This window comes from Heterocephalus glaber, unplaced genomic scaffold (assembly GCF_053883595.1).
Source record: "Heterocephalus glaber isolate CG9 unplaced genomic scaffold, H.glaber_assembly_v1.0 deba00000676, whole genome shotgun sequence".
Lineage (NCBI taxonomy): Eukaryota > Metazoa > Chordata > Mammalia > Rodentia > Bathyergidae > Heterocephalus > Heterocephalus glaber.
This window is the reverse complement of record NW_028258156.1, coordinates 5,800,046-5,819,907: the sequence shown is the minus strand read 5'-3', so window position 1 is coordinate 5,819,907 and position 19,862 is coordinate 5,800,046. Positions and strand designations below refer to the sequence as shown.

The window sequence follows — 19,862 nt, the reverse complement described above, 5'->3', positions numbered from 1 at the left end:
TCCAACAGCGGGACTGGGTCGGCCCAGCCCACTCCTGGGTGCGCCGAGGAGCGGCGGCCCCAGCACCCGGCCCCGTGGCGTTCAATTGCCCGCCCGCGCTCGCAGAGGGGCTCCACCTGGCCGCCGCGCCGGAGGGGCGGGGCCGGCTTCCCGGAGGCAGTGGCGCCTTCTTGAGCCCGGGCGCGCGCGCCCTGGCGTCCGGCGCACGCGCGAAGCCGGGAGGGAGCGCGCCCCGGCGGCTGGAGGAGGAGGGCGGCTGAGGAGAGCCTGGCCGCGCGCGGGCTGGTGGCGGTGGCAGCGGCTGCGACCGGAGCCGGGGCAGAGTGTGGGGAGCGAGAAAAGGGGCGGAGGGAAAGGAAGGCGGGGGGACGGTGAGAGGCGCATTTCTAATTCTCAACTACGAGCCCCGAGTTTGTAGATGGGGCTGCTCGTCGTCGTCTGCGGCTGAGGCAGAGCGGCGGCGGCGGCGGCGGCGGCTGAGGCTGAGGGAGAGGAGCAGCGGCGCGAGGCGGCCGAGGTGCGAGCCGGTGAGTGGAGGGGCCCCACGCGGCCAGGGTAACGGTCTATCAGCGCGCCGGCGGGGCGGGGGGGGGCGCCCTGTTGCTCGTCTCGCCGCACCACGCGGGGATCCTGGTCCGCCCCGCCCCTCGGCACCTGGGCTTCCGCGGGCCGGGAGGTGCCCGGAGCCCGGCCGGACCCGCGCGGAGAGGGCGGGAGGGAGGCCGGAGCGCGGCAACCCGTCTGGCCCGTGCTGCTGGCCGCCGCCCGGCGCTCCCCACGCGCTCCTCGGCGCTGCCCAGGCTGAGGCTGCGGACTCGCGGGGCCCCCTCCGGGCGTGGGGCTCGGGTGCCGACACCCTCTGCGGCGGGAGCAGCGGCAAAGCTTGAATGGAGAGCCGCGCCGGGGGCGGTGGAGATGTGACTGACACCTCGGGGGATCAGTCCCGAGAGGGGGCGATCGCGCCGGCTGCTGGCTCTCTCTCGACCTCCGAGTTCCTGGGGGAGGAGGCTTTCTGCAACTACTGCTGCTACTTGCGAGGCACGAGATTTCAGTTGTTTGACCGAAGTGGTTGTGGGCCGAGCACACGCTGCTCCGGGGGCGTTCGCTGCTGCTGAGACCGTGCTCTCTCATCCTAGGTACATTTGTCGGGAACCACAAAGATGCCGAGGCTCCCTCCCCACCTTTCTTTTTTTCTTTTTGGCAAAGCTGAGGGCCTGAAGGGAGTCAATTGAGAGATCCGACCGTGTGATGACAGCATGTGGATGGGTGGGTGGATGTTTTTGGAGAAGGACTTTTTAACACTTTATTGGGAGTTTATTCTCAATCCTACAAGGTCTTGGGTTTACAGCTCGAGATTACATCCATTAAACTTCCATCCTTTGGGACGTGCGTTTGTGTAGGAAGGGGGAGGGAGGCGCGAAAGAGAATTGAAGACCTAGGAGGAGGCTCAGAAAATTCTCCGCATTACTTATAAACAGCTGGTTAAGGCCAGGCTAGCCACGTTTTACTGCTTTCCTATGCCTTTGGGGGTTGTTGGAATTTTACTTTATGCTTCCTGAATTGGACTCGTTGCAATATAGCTGAGAATATTTGGGGTGCGTTAAAATGCTTTTCAACTGGAGTATGATTTAGCAGCCATTTCTTCCTTTGAAATCTTTCAAAAGATCATTCGGAAACTTAACATATGTCGAATGTGTTAGATGAGGTAATACACTATTATTAATGTGAAGATAGTTTTGGTACATAGGTATAAGGGGATGTTAATCACGCAAGACTTTAGGTGTCTACTCTGCAATTTTGATAAGCTGGCAGGTCTGATTATAGTTTTGTGTTCAGAGGCCTAATTACCATAAACAAAGAACTTTTGTGGGTTGTGTCATTTTGTATCTTAAATCTGTCATATTTAAATACTTGTTTAAATACGTGTTTGTACGGTGTGTTACTCTTTAAAGCCCATGTTTTTTCTGGCCTAGGGTTACATAATGAGTCAATTATAACACTTTTAATTGCTCAATTTTGTCATATAGAGACTGCCACTGAATACGTTTTCCACTTGGAATATCAAAATGAATTATTTTATATTCTGGGTTGAAATCAAAACTGGAAAATTAAGGTGTTTAAGCAAGTCTAGTATCTCTATGTAACGCAGAATTTTTTTTCCTCCTTTAGGGCAACTGTTGGATTTTCGAAGTGAATCATATTTTTCTTAGACATTTGAGAGAGCAGTTTGCTTTTTTTGAGTCTTATTTCAGGCAAAAATTGCTCCAGAAGACTACCCAGCCTGCTTCTCTCCCTTCCTTCCCTTTTCCCCTCCTTTTAGCTTGAAATAACCAAGAAAATCATAATGCTAAGATTACCCTTTTAAAAATCTGTTTTAAAATTAAGTTGCTTGTTTGAATAGTCACCACCCCTTTATATAGTTTGCTGTAGAATAATGGATGGTTAGCAGAAGACATCAGATGGTTTAATGAAATAATCTTTTGCATTTTTGATATCTGAGCTTTATTGAAAGTGGGTAGCACTAGCACCTATTGCTTAGTTGCAAATAATGCAGCATTCATGGTCATCAAAGGCTGAGCATAAAAACATGAAGAAAATAAATGTTAAAAGAGGACCAGTTTGTACTTTTTACTCCACTGACTGTAATATAAATTACCTAGTTCCAAATGACTTAGGATTTTGTAAATTACATATAGATTTTTAAAATCATATATGTACCTAAATTATATATAGGTATATAGCATTGATAATAATTTTCCTCTCCAAAATATTTCATTTGTATCATAACTCTGCTTCAGATTACTGTAGTTAACCTGCGAAGCATGTGTTCAAATTTCAGGAAGAATGAAGACCTGCCCATTTCATAAGTACTTGACTATTTTGGGATATTGTCTGTTATCCCTAAAAAAATTATACTGAGAAAATTATGCTAGTTTTGTTTTATCTGTAGTTCTTTCCTTCCAAAAACTGTCTACTCACTTATAAATATTGCATCATAAGAGCAAACACTAGACATAAAAGCAAACACCATCTCTACTGACATGGTATCAATATTGAATTAAAGATTTTATTTTTGTTGTTGTAAGGATCAGTTTTGCTTTTGGTCAGCCTTGTAAATCAGTCTCACTGAAGCTGCAGTGTCTTTTCCCAGGCTTTTCTGTACAGTATTTGTATATGACCACTGGGGGGAGACTTCATAGTTTAGCTTGACCAGATACTGCCTTTGCATGCACTGGCTGCTAATTATCCTGGGCAATTTGCCAAACTGCTAGAAAGTGTGCTAAGGAGGACACACTTAGAACCAACTCTTGATCAAGGTGTTTAATGACTTTTCTTTCTTTAACTCACACCATACCCCCAAAGTACCTCTCGATATAGACTTATTAACAGTTGACATTTTGGACTACTCTTAAGTGGGCTAACATTGTGAAAGATTCTTGAATATAACATAGCTTTTAAAGATCTTACTTTACTGGCATTAATCCTGGAAGCAGTATAGATATGATTACTTGCTTAATGTACACAGATACTGGTTGTCTGGAAAGATCTAGAAGGATCTCATTATTCTTCCATGAGGCATATTGTATCCAAACCTCTTGAAGCAGATTGGTCTCTTCTTTTAAAAGCTTTTAGAGGAGATATTGAAGCATCCCTTATACCTAATTTTTGTGTTCATTTGATCACAGAGAAGTTCATCCTTTATCAGAGTTGTAGAGATAAGACTAAAGCCCACATCTTGTTGGAAATTAAACTGTGGCTATTCTTTCCAGCTACAATAAAGGCAGAAATCTGCTTTCTACTTTTTTCCCTGGTAGTATTTAACCTTGTTAATGTCCAATTCAATAACAGTAAATTCAGCAAAGAAAGGATGTTGCATTTACAGTAGTTTACAGAGTTTCATGATCTTCTTGAATAATAATAGAAAAATCCAGAAACTTTTCTATGATCTTTATCATAGTAACTGATTCACAGAAAAACAAACAGGACAAATCTGGAGAGGTTCCTGTCATTCTAGATTATTCTCTTTTCCTTTAAGGTGGCTCTGCTTTTGTCCTAAAATTAATTAATTCTTTCATCTAGTGTGTCAGGAGAGATATTTTTGCTTAGGAAAACGTTCAGTCCTGGATAACTTCAGAATTGTGTTAAATACTTGGGATGGTAATTTCTAAAAGTCCATCTGATAAAGCTATCAGAATTTCAAGGTAAAATCAGAATTAAAGACAATATAATGAAGTACTTAAAAAACTTATTTTCAAGTCCTTTTCACCACTTACTAGCTCCTATGCGTGATCTGATCCCTACTTGTCAACTTATATCTTTTCCTCTTAGACCTGTCATTCCTGGGCAATTTGTTTGCCGTCTCCTTTTACTATATTCTATCAATACTGCAATTCTTTTTCCTTGTTACTACCATGGCTTGTTCTAGACTTAGAGCTTTTGCTCTTCCTGGTCACTCTGTCTGGAACTCTTCCTAAATCATTACATGACTGGCTCACTTTCATTTATATTTCAGTTTAAATATCACTTCTTCAGAAAAGAATTGCTATCTAACCACTGTTCCAGAACAACATTGCCCTCATCCCCCTCTGTCTTATTACCTTTGTTGATTCAAATTTTCTGCAAAATATTTTTCGCTATTTGAAATTATATTTTATTATCTGCATGTTCTTACTAGAAGATAAGCCACATGATATGTGATCTTGTTTCTTTTAACACTATTTCAAGGGCTTAGACCTGTTCCTGACACATAAGTGTCATCAAACAATTCTTTTGAAAAATCTGAGGTTACCACTGAGGTTTTTGTTAAGATATCCCTTTATAAAATTATATGAGTAGATGGTAGTTGTCATTAAGTAGGCCATTTTGGGCTATAAGTAATTGAAATCTATTCTAATTTGTATAAGTAAGAATTTATTAAAATACAGTGAATGTTTCATGGAATCTGAATGCTGAGACTTGGGGACTCCAGTGCCAACAGGACACACTACATCTCTGTTCCTCACCATGCATTTGCTTCATTCCTTCTTTGGCTACAGAAAATCATGTTCCTAGTCCTCTTCTGCATTTTCTTCTGGAAAATATAGCCACCATCAGCTTCTACATTTTCATGGCACCAGGCCAGACAACTGGAGACAGATTCATCTGCTCATTTCTTCTCATTCTATAAACTATATCATGTTATTAGGACCTGGTTGCCCCTACTGTAACCAGGTGATGTGAGATTAGGCAGGCATTTCAAATAGGCGCTGCTATGATAATTTATGTTCATGTTCAGTCACTCCCAGGCACTCATCTCTCCTTTTTATTCTTCATCTTCAGGTATAAAGATTTGAAAGGCACTCTCCAAAGGATATACAAAAGAAATGTCCTTCATGGGAGGAATTTATAGTTTGGTTAAGGAAGATAAAATATATACATAAAGGAAAGAAACAATAAAAATAGGAATTGGGGAGATATTTGCAATTTGTATTACAGGTAAAAGACTAATTTCCTTAATATATAAAAAAGTACCTACAACACAAAGGTCAACCATCAACTGGGCAAAGATCATAAACAGGTAATTCCCAGAAAAGGAAATCTAAATGGTTTTTAAGAATATGTTAAAACATACAACCTCATACATCATGAAAATATAAATTAAAAGTAGGTGGTTTGATTTTTACCTATTAGAATGACAGATCAAAAAATATTGATACTTTTGAAGAAGATAGAGGTTGATGTGCATTCATTGTTAGTGGAAATACAAATCAGAATTTGGTGTGATTGAAATTTCTGAAGAGCATTAAGGTAAATGGAAAAGGCTAGAAATATGTGTAAACCGATGTAGATGTCTATGGGAGAGTAAAGAACTAATATACAACATATTTAGCTGAATACTAACTTGTATTGCTGTGTTTTCTTACTGTATTCATGATCCTAAACCAAGAAGCCTTCTCTTTCTCTCAACTCCCTTCAGACTGATTGCTTTTAGGGTCCTATTTAGTTACACCCACCACCACCACTCCCCTTCCCCAGCTCTCCCCCTTTTCTCTATCCTAGTACTTGTGAAGTTTGTTTTTGTTTTCGTTTTCCCCCTGGTCCTGGGGCTTGAACCCAAGGCCTCCCTCATACCTGAGAGCCACCACCCCCCCCTATAAATTGTTTCTAAATTACAGAGATTGTTATACTTTGTGTCCTTCATAGAGCAGAGCACTTTGTTACTTACTTAGTATCACTAAGTAAAGATTGACTTGAGGGTTAGCTTTACTTTTTTTTTTTTGACCCAGTTTATAATGTTGTGCTTTTGGAAATCTTTTGTAAAAAGTGATTTAGAATTTCACTTGATAATATAATGTTTATTAAAACAAGTGAGCAGCAAAGTGACTTATAAATTTGGTTTATTTTATAGCATTATATAGGCTATTAACAAATTTTACTTCTTCATGATTCTGTGTTCTGTATAATATAGATCTAACTTGGGCAGGATAGGTATGGTGTAAAAGTGGCATGGATAGCTGGAGATGTGTAGAATGTTTTTTAGAAAATTTGTGAGGAAAATGATTCTCTGAGTAGGCAAAGGGCCAAAGACTTAGGAAAGAAAAAGTGAAGGGTGAAAGATTTGTTTAGGGAAATGATTGAATTGAAGGGGGCTACATCTTGGAAGGAGTTTTAATGTAGAAAAATGGTAATCTGATTTAGTTAAGTATGTACTTAATGATACTTTGTTCTGAGGTCATTTTACCATGAAGTGACTGGTACAGGAGTTCTTTACCTAAGTGAATTCTAATTTAGTAGGTCTGATAAGGGCAAAGAGTATGTTTATATGTTAAAGTCTCCAAGAGCCACTACTTGAGTATAAAATACATCCTGTGGAATATTTTGTTTAACCAATCATTCAACATAAATTTTAGGGTCCTATATTATTCTGATACCCCATAAACCTAAAACTTGATCTTTCTCTCCTGGTCTCTTCTTTACCCTGGTCACTACCTCTACAAACATCTCATTTGTTCCCATTCACATTCATATTCTTTCTTCCTTTGTCTTGTTTCTTTTCATTAATAAATCTTCAGGCTTACTTCTCCCAAGAAGCCATTGCTAGCGAAACCACTGAGCTAAATCCCTGGCCCTGGATCACTGTTCTTAACTAGTGATTATCACTGATAACCCACATTGGAGTGTGAAGCAGGGTGAGTGTAGTCTCCAGACTTCTAGTGTTTTATGATTTCACTTGTTTATACTTGCCTTGTTTATCCTGATTGTTAAACAAGAGTTTTTCTTGTTTTATTTAATTTTTTTGTCACTTGCCTTCCTTGAGTCTTTCCAAAACATTTAATTTAGTTTTCTTATAAAGAACAGTATAAGGCCTGTGATTGTGTATCAAGTACAATATATAATATATGCAATTTCTATTTTGTACAAAAAATGGCTTTCTAAGAAATTGGGAATACTACTTCCAGTGGCAGCTCATTTTTATAGCTCTTAACCTGATGATATGGTGAGGGCTAATGCCACAGTTTAGAATTCTTGGCTCCTCAGAAAATTTTATTTACTATTATAATGAGAGACTTTACATATTCTCTATAGAAAATTACTGTAAATACTTTATTAATATTACTAGCTTAATGCTTGAGTTACTTCCCTGCTAAAAGAAACATTGATTTTTAATTAAGTGTAATATTATTTAAAACCTTTACTAGAAAAATAATGTTCTCACAGATTTTTATATAGTGAAATCATACAGTTCCTTGAAATTAGGAACCGTATTTTATTTTCTTTCTCAGCGTGCCAGGGGAGTTAGAGACATGGGTTGTAATCTCAGTTTTTCTAACCTGTAGCTCTTTTATGTTGTTCAGGACACCTAGCTGGCTGTATTCAGTTCACATACCAGATTTTCTGGTAAAAGTGTTTGGAGCTGCTGCTGAATTTAGTGTGCCTCATCTTTAACATAGGAGTTATAGTATTTACTTTATAGGGTAAGATTTTAATTGGATGATATAAAATTGTAGTGCAGAGCCTGGTACATTTTAGTATTCAGTAAATTCCTTCTCTTATTGTTTGGTAATGTTGTATGTACAGTGGATAATATTGGTTAAGAAACCATTTTTGTTGACTTTGCTTGATTCATAGTTTTCTTTTTTCCTACAATATAGGCAGTCTGATTTAGAAAATATTTTTAAAGGAGTTTCTATTTCAGAGCAATTCAGTAAATTATGTACTGTTGACTAAAGTTAATGTCTTATTTTTGCATAATATTTCAATGTGTTTAGAAAGGCAAATAAAATAGTAAGTGGCAAAATGGACTAGTTGGCTCAAAGATTTCTTTCCAACTTAAAGATTTTATAAAATTGACATAATCCTGATTTATTTTTCACAGTCCCCCCCTTAAAGTCAATAGAAGTTAAGTTGAAGAAATGTTTGATAATGTAGCATTTTTTTTTTCTCATGCCAGATATCAAAGTCAGGACCTTGGGCTTGTAAGGCAGGGGAGGGGCCATTGAACTAAATCCCCACCCTCGATAATGTGGCACTTTGTTTTGAATAAAGAAAATGACCATACTCTCTTCCCTTACCAATCCTTAGCATTAAGTTCTTGAAAACTCAAAGAAGACAGATTTTCCATGAGGAATTTAAGACATTATATGGTGAGGTTAAGGAAACTAAGACCATGAATGAACCCATAAAAATCCTTATAGATTTTAATGTTAACCCAATTAAAACTAGGTATGATTACCAATATTTTATGCTATTTTTCCTTAGTTTTGAAATACCAGATAATATGCACTTAATTTCATTATTACTTTCTTGAAAGAAACTTTTGAATACTTCCAGCTTTGGGAGGGATGGAAGCTAGTAAATCCTAACACTCATTTTTGAGGATGTCTTTTTCACAACGTTTCTTATTTTCCTTTACAAGTTACTGACTCCAACTTCTGCTTCCAAGAAACAGCCTAGAGCTAGCATAACTTGGGTGTTTGAGATCAGCAGCAAGCTTTCAGTAACCTTTGTCTCATTCAGCTTGTTACATAGCCAAGTGGGTATTTATAGTTCATTTCCTCTCATGATAATTTCGTGCCAGTATTCATCAGAACATAGCAATGGAATACTTACTATGTTCTTTCTCAGTCTTTCCTTCCCTACAGACTCTACAGTTGTTGATTGAAGCTGCAAATGTATTTTTGCCTTTGCTTCTGTGCACTGCAAGTATCTTCTGCTCCTACTCTGCCATCTCTGTATTTCCTTTTTCTTTAATCACCCAAACCTGGAGATCCCTCTTTCCTAAAGTATCTCTAAAAAAGAGCAACACAGAATTTGTTACTCTGAAGTGGAAATTTTCACTGAAACTAAATCTGGATACATATATTCTGGGATTTCACATAATAAAAGGATACTATTATATAGTTTATTTGACAAAATAAACTATTTTTGTTTTTCCCACCCAAGCACCATTCCATAAACATAGGCTATGCTTGTTATTATTTTTATTATTAAACATATTAGGAAACAATTTAGTATATAGTGTTTTTATCATGTACAGCATACTGTAAATTGGAGAAAAAATTCAGAAAAGGAAATTTTCACCTGAAGGGGAGAGACTGCCTACTCATTTGATCAAGTTAATTTTGAGATACCTTTGAGGACTCATTTAGCTCTAAAACTGAAAGTGGGCCATGATTTGTTGAGGTATTGAGTAGCCAGGAAAAATTTTTCTTAGATGGGACAAATAACCCAAGTGAAGACATTTGGATGGGAATGAGTTGTGATTGTCCTGATAGGAAGTAAAATGATCAATGTGGTTAGGACAGAGTTTACCCTGTAAGGAGAAGAGTAAATTAGGTTGCATAGATAGAAAGCTAGACTTTAGGGGGAGAGATTTAAACATTCCCAGATGACAAAAAATCAGAAATTGTTTTAAGGCAGCATAGTCATTAAAATATTTTTAAATGATCTGTGGCTAGCCTTACTGCTGAGGAAATTACAGTGAATAAGAGAATAGTAGGAAGAAGCTTGTAGTGATAACCTAAATGTGAATGAATGAGAGCCTGAAAGACTGGTGGCAGAGAGTAAAAGGACATTGTGATTTCACCATGACAAATCAAATCATGTATAAGTGCCTTTTTGAAGAGATTCCTGGGTGAAAGCCGTCCTTGGATTTTTAAGATCCTAGTCTTTTTTCAAGATAAGCCCTGATATTATTTTAAAGCTTCTTTTAGTGTGCTACTGGTAGGAATCTAGTGGGTAGCATCTGGAGATGTTACTAAATAATACAGAGGTTGCTCCACTGCCCATGACCCAACAATTATGCCCCAAATTTTAGTACTGCCAACATTGAGAAACCCTGAAATACAGAGTAGGCAAATTGTTCCCTAGGCATTTTTGAGGTTTGGATTAATTTCTTCCCTTTTTTCTAGGCTCGACAAGATCCCGTCCTTGCAACAGTTTACAATACAGTAGATCCTTCCTATTTTCTTGTATTTGTCCAAAGAGTACGTTTTAGATATTTTGATTAAATGTTTCCAAATGTTTTAACCATCTTCATTAATGATTTTTTCTGCTAAATTTATCTTGCGTTCACATTTATTAATTTAATTCTTGAGCAGTCACTCTGTATTCAAATTCTGAGGGCCTCTTGAAGTGATTCCTTTAAGTTTCCTTTTTCAAATGTGCTTTTCATGTGACTCACAATATTTCATGTCCCAGGTCAAGGTTGTAGGCCTTGAATCTTTTTTTTTAAATTGCTGTGTTGAATTTATTCTACTTTTAAAATGTGTATGAAAAATTTAAACAACAAAATACTTGAAACTAGGAGTTAATTTTAGTTGGAATAATTTCTTTCCTGTTTACAGTTAAAGAATACCTTATATATAACAAGTCCACACAGAAAAGTTGTATAATGAATTTATAGCAGTAAATGAAAACCGTTGAATTCTAGAGTGAAACAACATGCAAGGATTATTCTTTGCTTTTATTGTCTTTGGTAAAAAGCAAAATAACTCAAAGATAAAAGTTGAATGAATGTATTCATAATTAGGAAAGGGAGAGCCAGGAATTTAGCTCAGTGGCACCGTGGCCTGCCTTGCAAATGCAAGGTCCTGAGTTCGATCCCCGGTACCAAAAAAGGGGGGGGAGATTTTTGAAATAACTATTGTATTTTTTCATTATCCTGTTTCTATTTGATTTTCTAAACACACTGATGATTTAGTTAGATATATATGCAGTCTGCCTATGTGTACTGTATTAACTACTCTATACAATGGGAGGGAAAGCAAAAGTAGCCCTAGAGTGTAGTAGTCAGGATGTGGCAGATCCAGATATGTGTTTGTGGGATTTGTCATCTGTGGGAAGCAAAGTTCTGGAGTAAGTACAGGTTTTCTTTTAGTAGCCACTTCCTATCTGCTTGTCATACACATCAATTGTGCCTTCATCTTCCATTTTCATCTGGGCAGGTATTTCATGTAGTGGCCTCCCATTATATCTAAACTATCTGCTTCCTTGACAGATCAGTAACAGTAGTCATTAGTGTACCAAGTAATATACCCTCGAATTGTACCACAGAACCATTCCACCCCACCACTGCAAATTTACTTGTGTGTGTGTTTTCTGGGGATTGAACCTAGGGCCTTGTACATGGCTAGGGAAGTGCTCTGTCACTGAGCTACAATCTCAGGCCACATGGTTATTATTTTGAGCCTTTACTCTTTCCTTTGTCTTTGTTAACCATAGGAAGCATTAGTGTTATAGTTGCTGTGGCACAGGAAGTATCGGGTACCTCACCACATGAGGACACCATATTATTGAGCTATTTTAATTCTCAGAATATTTTAGCTGAGAAAAATTTGAGTATTTGAAGAGATTGCTTTTGTGAGCCTAGGAATTCCAGAGTCTTCAAGTGTGTTGCTTTATTGTTAGCGCTCTTAGTGCATTTTTGGCACTACTATACTTTGCAGTTTGGGATTGTCTTGAGCAATGCCTAATTCACAGTTACTGTATCAGTCACTGACATGATAAAAAATGCCCTAGCACATTTGCAGATGCCACCTGGGGAGAGGGGTGGTATTGAAAATTTAGCAAATACACATCTATGATTTTAGCTTTACGCATTAACTATTGACCATACTGTAAAGGAAGAATTTTGAGCACCCATATGTTTCTTAAGGGAGGCCTATAGAAAATCAACTTGGGAAGAACTATGCTTACTTTTGAAGTGTTATTACAAGAATTCAGTCTTATCTGCTCTCCACTATGGTAGTATTAGTTTCTTGTGTTTTTAGTTAACTTTTTTTTTTTTGAGTGTTTTGTGATTTTTTAATTGAGTGCCCTTACTTGGCTGGATGCTTATTTAGGAGAATTTGTGCAGCCTGATTAGAGGACATACTCTTCCAGAGATTTGCTAAGGTTTTTGTTATGGTTTGTGTTTAGATGTCCTCCCGAAGTGTCCTGCAGATGAGGTGGGACTTCCTTTTTCAGAAGTAGTTGTATCTGAAATGTGTGATACTGGGTTAAGGGCATGTGATTACTAAACCAATACATGTGAGCCATTAGTTTGGCACTGCCCTAATCCTGGCAGTCTGAATAAGGTAAAGGGGACAGAAAGATGCTGTTAAACTCCCTTGTTGCCTTTGCTACCTTGTGCATACCATGTTTTTCCTCCTCTGCAATGTCTGTTTGCCATCCCTGTCTTGGAGCCAGCCAACTATGGACTGAAACCTCTACGAACTGTAAGCCAAATAAACCCATTCCCTTCTCACTTTGGGTGTCAGGTATTTTGTGTCAACAACGAGAGAAAAGTAACTAACAGTTTTTCTTTGGCACCTGGAAAAGCAGCCAACCTACAATCACTGTAACTTTTCTGCTTGGCATTTTCTGGACCAGGTATATATATTTGAACTTTGAAGCTTTGAGTGTAGGTCCTGATTACAAATTCTCAGGTGATATTTTTCCCTCTTGTGTGAACTCCAACCTGAGACTTGTTAATTTCCTTATCTAGTCTTTGCTATCTAACAGGCACATTTTTTACTAGACTGCTTTTTTATAAGGTGAAGGTTAGTCCCACTTTCATGTGGAGGGGTCTAAGTTATAATTCTCCATCTTGTTCAGGCCAAGGCCTAAACCATTGCCTTCATACTTTTAGGTGCTTGTCATTACTTGCTTATCAGTTGGCTTTCCTCATACATGTTGGCTTTCCTCGTACATGTTGGCTTTCCTCATACATGTTGACTTTCCTCATGTTGGCCCATGGGGATTTTCTTGAGGACTTACTAATTTTTTTTCATATGAGAGAATGTTTTTGATATTTTATTTAGCATTTTTGTGAGTGAATTATTTTCAGATTGTCAAACCTACCTTTTGGCTAGACATCCAAGGCTTATCTGTTTTCTAACTTCTAGGCATTTCCTATAACTTTAAAGCTTGCTGATTTCTCTTTCAGTTCTCTGCCATCTCACCTACAATAGTAGTATTGTTTTGTTTTGTTTTTTAAATGAACCTTTTTAAATTAATTTCATTGGAACCTCAAGTGGGAAAGACTGTGATAGGCATCTGTGTCTAGTCTTCTGTTTCGCTGGACATGTGTTCAGTAGTTATATCTAAGCCTCTTAGGGCTAACCTGAGGAAAAGCAAATATCTATGAATGCCTTTCCATTTAACTGTGATTTTAAGTTTGAATTTGAAGAGCGTAGTTTTTTGGCTATAAAAGAGATAAAGAGACAGGAGTGGAGGAAGATGTTCATACCCTTTACAATGGAGCGATTGAGGTAAGGGACAATATGTAGCTGTTGACTTCCATGGGGATATTATTATAAAGTCTAAACATATATGACAGTGACACTACATTGATTTGAAATCAGAATTTAATTTCATTTAGTAAATAATAACTGTAGCATGCCTGGCATAATGCTGAGAATTAGAGTACAAAATAAGTTATACTGTGTCCTCGCAGAACCCACTAATAAGTCAGTTCTCATTATTTGTGACAGTTACATCTGTAGAGCCTCTGCAAATACTGAATTACCAAACACTGAGCTATTTCTTGTAGGGGAAATAGAGATTACATTCCTGTAAGCCTTTGGTTATAATATTTTCATCAACTGATCAATAAATAACCTTGTTTTATGTATTTTTTCCCAAAGACACCTTACTATATATTATTAATACTCATTGACATTGAACTCATAGCCAACCTCATTGTACTATAACTCATTCCTGAATGAGACTTATCTAACATATATTCTCCAAAAGGTACATTGCAGCCTGCTTAAGAACACCAAACTGAGCTTCAGTACTGTGATTGGGCCCTTTTGGACAGCAAGCTCACAACTGAAAAATATAAAAATACAGAATGGGTGGCACTAACTAGATTCTGAAAAAGAATCTATTTCTAAATGAGAAAATAAAATCTATAATAAATAAATAAATCTGTTTCTAAAAAGAATCTACTTCTTTTTAGTATAAGGCCTGAAATAAGAATGCATAATGTTCCGCTTCAGCTGTGACTGTGAAGTGTTAGTTAAATCAAATTTTTCACAGCTCTGTGCATATCCACAAGTGACCACAAGAGCTCTGTGAGTATTGGTTTTTGTTTCACAAATAAATTTTAGCAAGTAGGCCAATTCACAGAATACAGAATTCACAAATACTGAGGGTTTGTACAATAAATGGTATGTATCCTGAATCTGCTGGAGTGGATTAGGGAAGTCTTCACTTGGGACAGTTAGGTGAAGTTGCAGCAGTATGAAGAAGCAGTAGATTTAGATGATAGCAAATAACCCATTGTGGCTGGAACTAAAAGGATCTCTGTGAGGTGGGATAAGAGGGGACTTAATAGTCAACAGGAGAGGATGTGAGGGCCCTTAAGGCCATTTTAAGGAATTTGGATTTTATAGGGATTAAGAACCAGTGAACAGTTTTAGCCAGGTGAGAAACGTGGTTGTATTTGTATTTAGGAGAGCTCACTCTCATGTTGGTATTGGAAATTGTTTCAATCCATTTTCTATCATTGCTAACAGTACCACAGACTGGTAAGTTTTAAAAAAAGATGTGTATTTTGGCTCACACTTCTGGAGGTATAAGATTTTTCTATCTATAATGAAATACTATTCGGTTATAAAGAATGACAAATTGGAGACATTTGTAGGAAAATGAATGCACCTAGAAAATACAATATTGAGTGAAATAAATCAGACACAAGCTTAAATTCCACATGGTATCTCTCATCTGAGTGAGGCATAGTACAAAGAAAATGATACAGGATTGATAGAGCCAACGGGACTAGGAAGAGGGGAAGGAGAAATAAGAATAAAGATATGCCAGGTACATGAATTTAATAACCCTAATTAATGTAAACACTATATGCCATAACATGAGCTAAGAGAAATAATATCAATAAGTATGAAAAATGGGGAGAGGGGAGAGATAAGGAAAGAGAAGGGGCAAAAAAGAAGCTGTGGTAGGGCCGGGGATTTGGCTCAGTGGTTCCTCTGCCTGCCTCGCAAGCGTAAGGACCCAAGTTCAATCCCTGGTACCAAAAAAAAAGCTGTGGTATATACATGTAACCACTCTCAAGATGATTATAAACTGGATGAATTGCAAAAGTACTAAAAATTTTAAAAAAAAAATAAAAATAAAAAGCAAAAGACAAAATAAGGATTGTGAAGACTTCTACCACTGATATCATATGATGGCCTTGGTTAAATTAGCATGTGTACTCATGTGTTTATATTATAAAAGAAAACTCAAAGGGGTTTTCTTATAGCAACAGTAGTAAGAAATTCTTCAGTCATTTAGTATAAGTAGAAAAAATTATCTACTTTATCATTTTACAGTTGTGAAGGGTGTAAGACAGTGTTTCAGAAGAGTAAAAGAAGAGCTTTGACCTGATAATATTCATCAAGAATCAGTGTAGAACTTAATTCTTAGTAATCTCAGACCAAATATGCCAGAGCTATCTGTGGAAACTACAGCTTTTATTTTTTGTAGGTATGGCTAAAAGTAGAAAATAAGTTATTTCCATAGTGTTCTGAAGTCTCTATTTTCATTTGTCATAATTCTTATCTATAGGCCTTATAGAAGTCTTATACTTAAAGTGCAACTGTTAAAGTTATTAAGACATTATTTAATGTCACAGATTGAAGTGAACTATTAGAAAAGAAACCTATGATAAGTAGTACAAAATAATGCTTAGAATATTTAAGGGATAAAGGAGATTATCTTTGGAGAGAAAATCTGTGGCTTGAGAAATGTTGCCAAGCATTTTTTACCTAATAAAATCTATAAAAAGGTGTTTAATTTTATTACCTAAAGTGTATTTCTTTAATCCTTTGGAATGTGTATAGAAATGTCTGGGAATCTTCATGATACTGGCTCTTTAAATATACATATATATTTATATATATATTTATATATATATACATATACACATGCATATGTATATCTTAGCTTGGGCAACCTCTTTGTGCTATTTGGTTTTACAGGTATACATAAATATATTACTTTGGAAAAAAATTTAAAGTCAACACCCCTTTAATTGTGTCCACAAATCTCTGCTCCTTCAGGGGTATTACCATTATTCTTTTACGTATTTCTAGACCCATCTGTATATATTTATGTATTGTACCTGTAGAATATCTAAAGTATATTCTTCATTTATATATGTATAAATAAATAAGATATACATTGCCATATTAGTGATATCTTACTATACCATATTAGTAGCATAATACTATATGGAACTTGCTTTTTTCATCACCAAAAAATGTGTTTTGGAGAGCTTTTAATATTAGTATATGTAAAACTATGTTATTAACTGTTGCACATTATTTACAGGATAAGCATAGATAATTTTAGCCATTTCCTGCTGAACTTTGAGGCTGTTTCTATTTTTTCTGTTGTCAAATAATGCCATAGTTGATATTCTATATATTGCCTTATTAGAAGAAATGCTATCTCAGCTGGGCGGTAATCCCAGCACTTGGGAAGGCTGAGGCAGGAGGATCGCCGCCAGTTCGAGGCCAGCCTGGGCTACATAGTGAGTTCAAGGTCATCCTGAACTACAAAGGGAGACCTTGCCTCAAAAAAGCCAAAAAAAAAATATTATCTCTATCATGAGGATCTCTTTTACTTGTAGGAAAGTTGTGAGTGTGAATGTTTGATAAAATTAAAACTTAAATTCTTTTATTAAGAACAATTACTTAAGGCAACTATGGCATATTCCTATAAGCCCATTAGATTGGGAGGCTGAGATAGGAGGACCGCAAGTTCAAGCCCACCCTTGGGCATTTTAGTGACTTAAGGAGTCCCTATCTCATTTGACAAAATCCAACACACATTTATGATAAAAACCCTGCAAAAAACTGGAATAGATGATCTCTGTCTCAATCTGATAAAAGCCATCTATGAAAAACCAACAGCCAATATCATACTAAATGCTCAAAAACTGAAATCCTTCACACTAAAATCAGGAACAAGACAAGGATGTCCACTATCACCACTCCTGTTCAATATAGTCTTGGAAACCTTAGCCACAGCAATGAGACAAGAGAAATAAAAGGAATAAAGATAGGAAATGAAGAAGTCAAATTGTCATTATTTGCAGATGACATGATACTCTATATAAAGACCCCAAGAACTCCACCAAAAGTCTTCTAGACTTAATAACCAAATTCAGTAAAGTAGCTGGACACAAGGTCAACACACAAACATCAATAGTTTTCCTCTACATGATCAACAGACTCACAGAGATAAATAGGGCAAACAGTGCCTTTCACAGTAGCATCCAAAAAACTGAAATACCTAGGAATCAACCTAACAAAAGAAATCAAAGACCTCTTCTATGAAAATGATAGCACTCTGAAAAGAGAGATTGAAGATGATATCAGAAAATGGAAAGACACCTCCTGCTCCTGAGTTGGAAAGATCAACCTAGTGAAAATGGCCATATTTCCAAAACTGCTATATAGATTCAATTCAATCCCAATTGAAATCCCATCAGCAGACTTCACAGACCTTGAGAAAACAATCCAAAAATTCATTTGAAACAAGAAAAGACCCAGAATAGCAAAAGCAATTCTAGGCAACAGAGACATGGCAGGGGGCATCGCAACCCCCAACTTGAAAGTATACTACAAAGCTACTGTGATGAAAACAGCATGATACTGGAAAAGAAACAGACCTGAGGACCAGTGGAACAGATTAGAAGATGCAGAAACAACGCCAGACACACTCAGCCACCTCATCTTTGACAAAGGAGCCAAACACCCTCACTGGAGGAAAGATAGCCTCTTTAATAAATGGTGCTGGAAAAATTTGGTTTCAACTTGCCAAAGATTAAAACTAGACCTGTATCTCTCACCATGCACTAAACTAAAATCAAAATGGATTAAAGATCTAAATATTAAAACAACACTGAGCTGGCTAGAACAGAGGTTAGGTAGAACTCTTGAAGACATTGATGTAGGAAAAGATTTTATGGACAAAACCTCAGTTGCCTGTGAACTAGCACAAGCAATCAACAAGTGGGATCTCTTCTTACTAAAAAGCTTCTGCACAGCAAACAAAACCACCAGCAGTGTGAAGAGACAACCCACAATGGGAAAAAATTTTCACCTGCTGTTAAGAACTTAAAAATCAGACCTCCCACATTTAAAGACCCAATCCAAAAATTGGGCATCTGAAATGAACAGACATTTCTCAAAGAAGTAGAAATAGCAAATAAACATATGAAAAAATGTTCAACATCACTGGTCATTTGAGTTATGCAAATGAAAACAACGCTGAGATTCCAGCTCACCCCAGAAAGAATGGCTGCTATCATGAAATCAGTCAATAACAAATGCTGGTGGGGTTGTGGGGAAAGAGGAACCCTTCTCTACTGCTGGTGGGAGTGTAGACTGGTGCAACTACTGTGGAAATCAGTATGGAGATACCTTAAAGAACTAGGACTGGAAGTCCCATTTAACCCAGCTTTTCCCCTGCTGGATATCTTCCCCAAAGAATTAAAAGAATCATAGCACAGTGATATATGTGCACCCATGTTCATAGCGGCACAGTTTGTAATAGCTAAAACTTAGAAACAGCCCAAATGCCCATCAACTGGAGACTGGATAAAGAAAATGTAGGGTTTTTTTTATAAAATGGAGTATTACTCAGCCATAAAAAATGAAAAATTAGAGACATAGCTAAATGGATGCATATTTCTTAAGTGAAATAAATAGGACACATATGTGTAAATACCAAATAGTTTCTCTAGTGTGAGAAACAAAGTGTAAATAAGGACTGAAAGGTATAATAGATAATATGAAATAGGAAGAAAAGGGGCAAAGGGGAAGGGGAAGTGGGAGGGGTAGGGGAAAGGAAAGAAAGGAATGGAATTAATATGAGAAGATGAATAAATGGAGACAGTCTTTGTAAATAGGGAGGGACGGAGGGGTTAAAGGGAGGGCAGGGGAATGGGGAAAAAAGAACCAAGAGAGATTATGTAATAGTGCAAATTTCCAATGATGAATGTCATTATATACCTAAAATGTACCATTAAAATAAAATATGAAGAAATAAAATGGTATTTCAAAAATTTAAATAAGAGCTGGGGAATGTAGCTCAGAGTGAAGGCCCTGGCTTCAATCCCTAGTACCATAAAACAAAAAAACAAAACAAAGAACACTTAATTCTGGTATTGTTGGTTTAAAGAGGTTGACAATTTACCCCTGCAAAAGCAAATATTAAAAACAGCCATTTAAGGATACTGGAGGCAGTTAAAAAATTGAGAATAATTATTCTTAAAAAACTACTTAAGGTAGGAAAAATGTGGATCCTGTGGCCTTTTTGCCTGGGGCTGTTCCTATATAGCTCCCCAGGTCCTTCAGCCCCCATGGTGAGAACTGAAGCTTTAT

General features: G+C 37.5%; 1 protein-coding gene across 6 annotated transcripts in view; it reads left to right on the top strand.

The window, feature by feature from the left end:
* Positions 1-222: 222 nt before the first annotated feature.
* The window catches only part of Pals2 (protein associated with LIN7 2, MAGUK p55 family member), a 90,977-nt gene continuing 71,337 nt past the window's right edge, over positions 223-19,862 (top strand). For 2 of the 6 annotated variants that reach the window (XM_004839542.3, XM_004839541.3), the window contains exon 1: positions 227-527. The gene's annotated coding sequence lies outside the window, so the exon portion shown is untranslated. Of the gene's footprint in view, positions 528-836; positions 1,137-19,862 lie in introns of those variants that run through there. The other 4 variants (XM_021254108.2, XM_021254109.2, XM_021254107.2 and 1 more) reach the window with 3 other exon arrangements.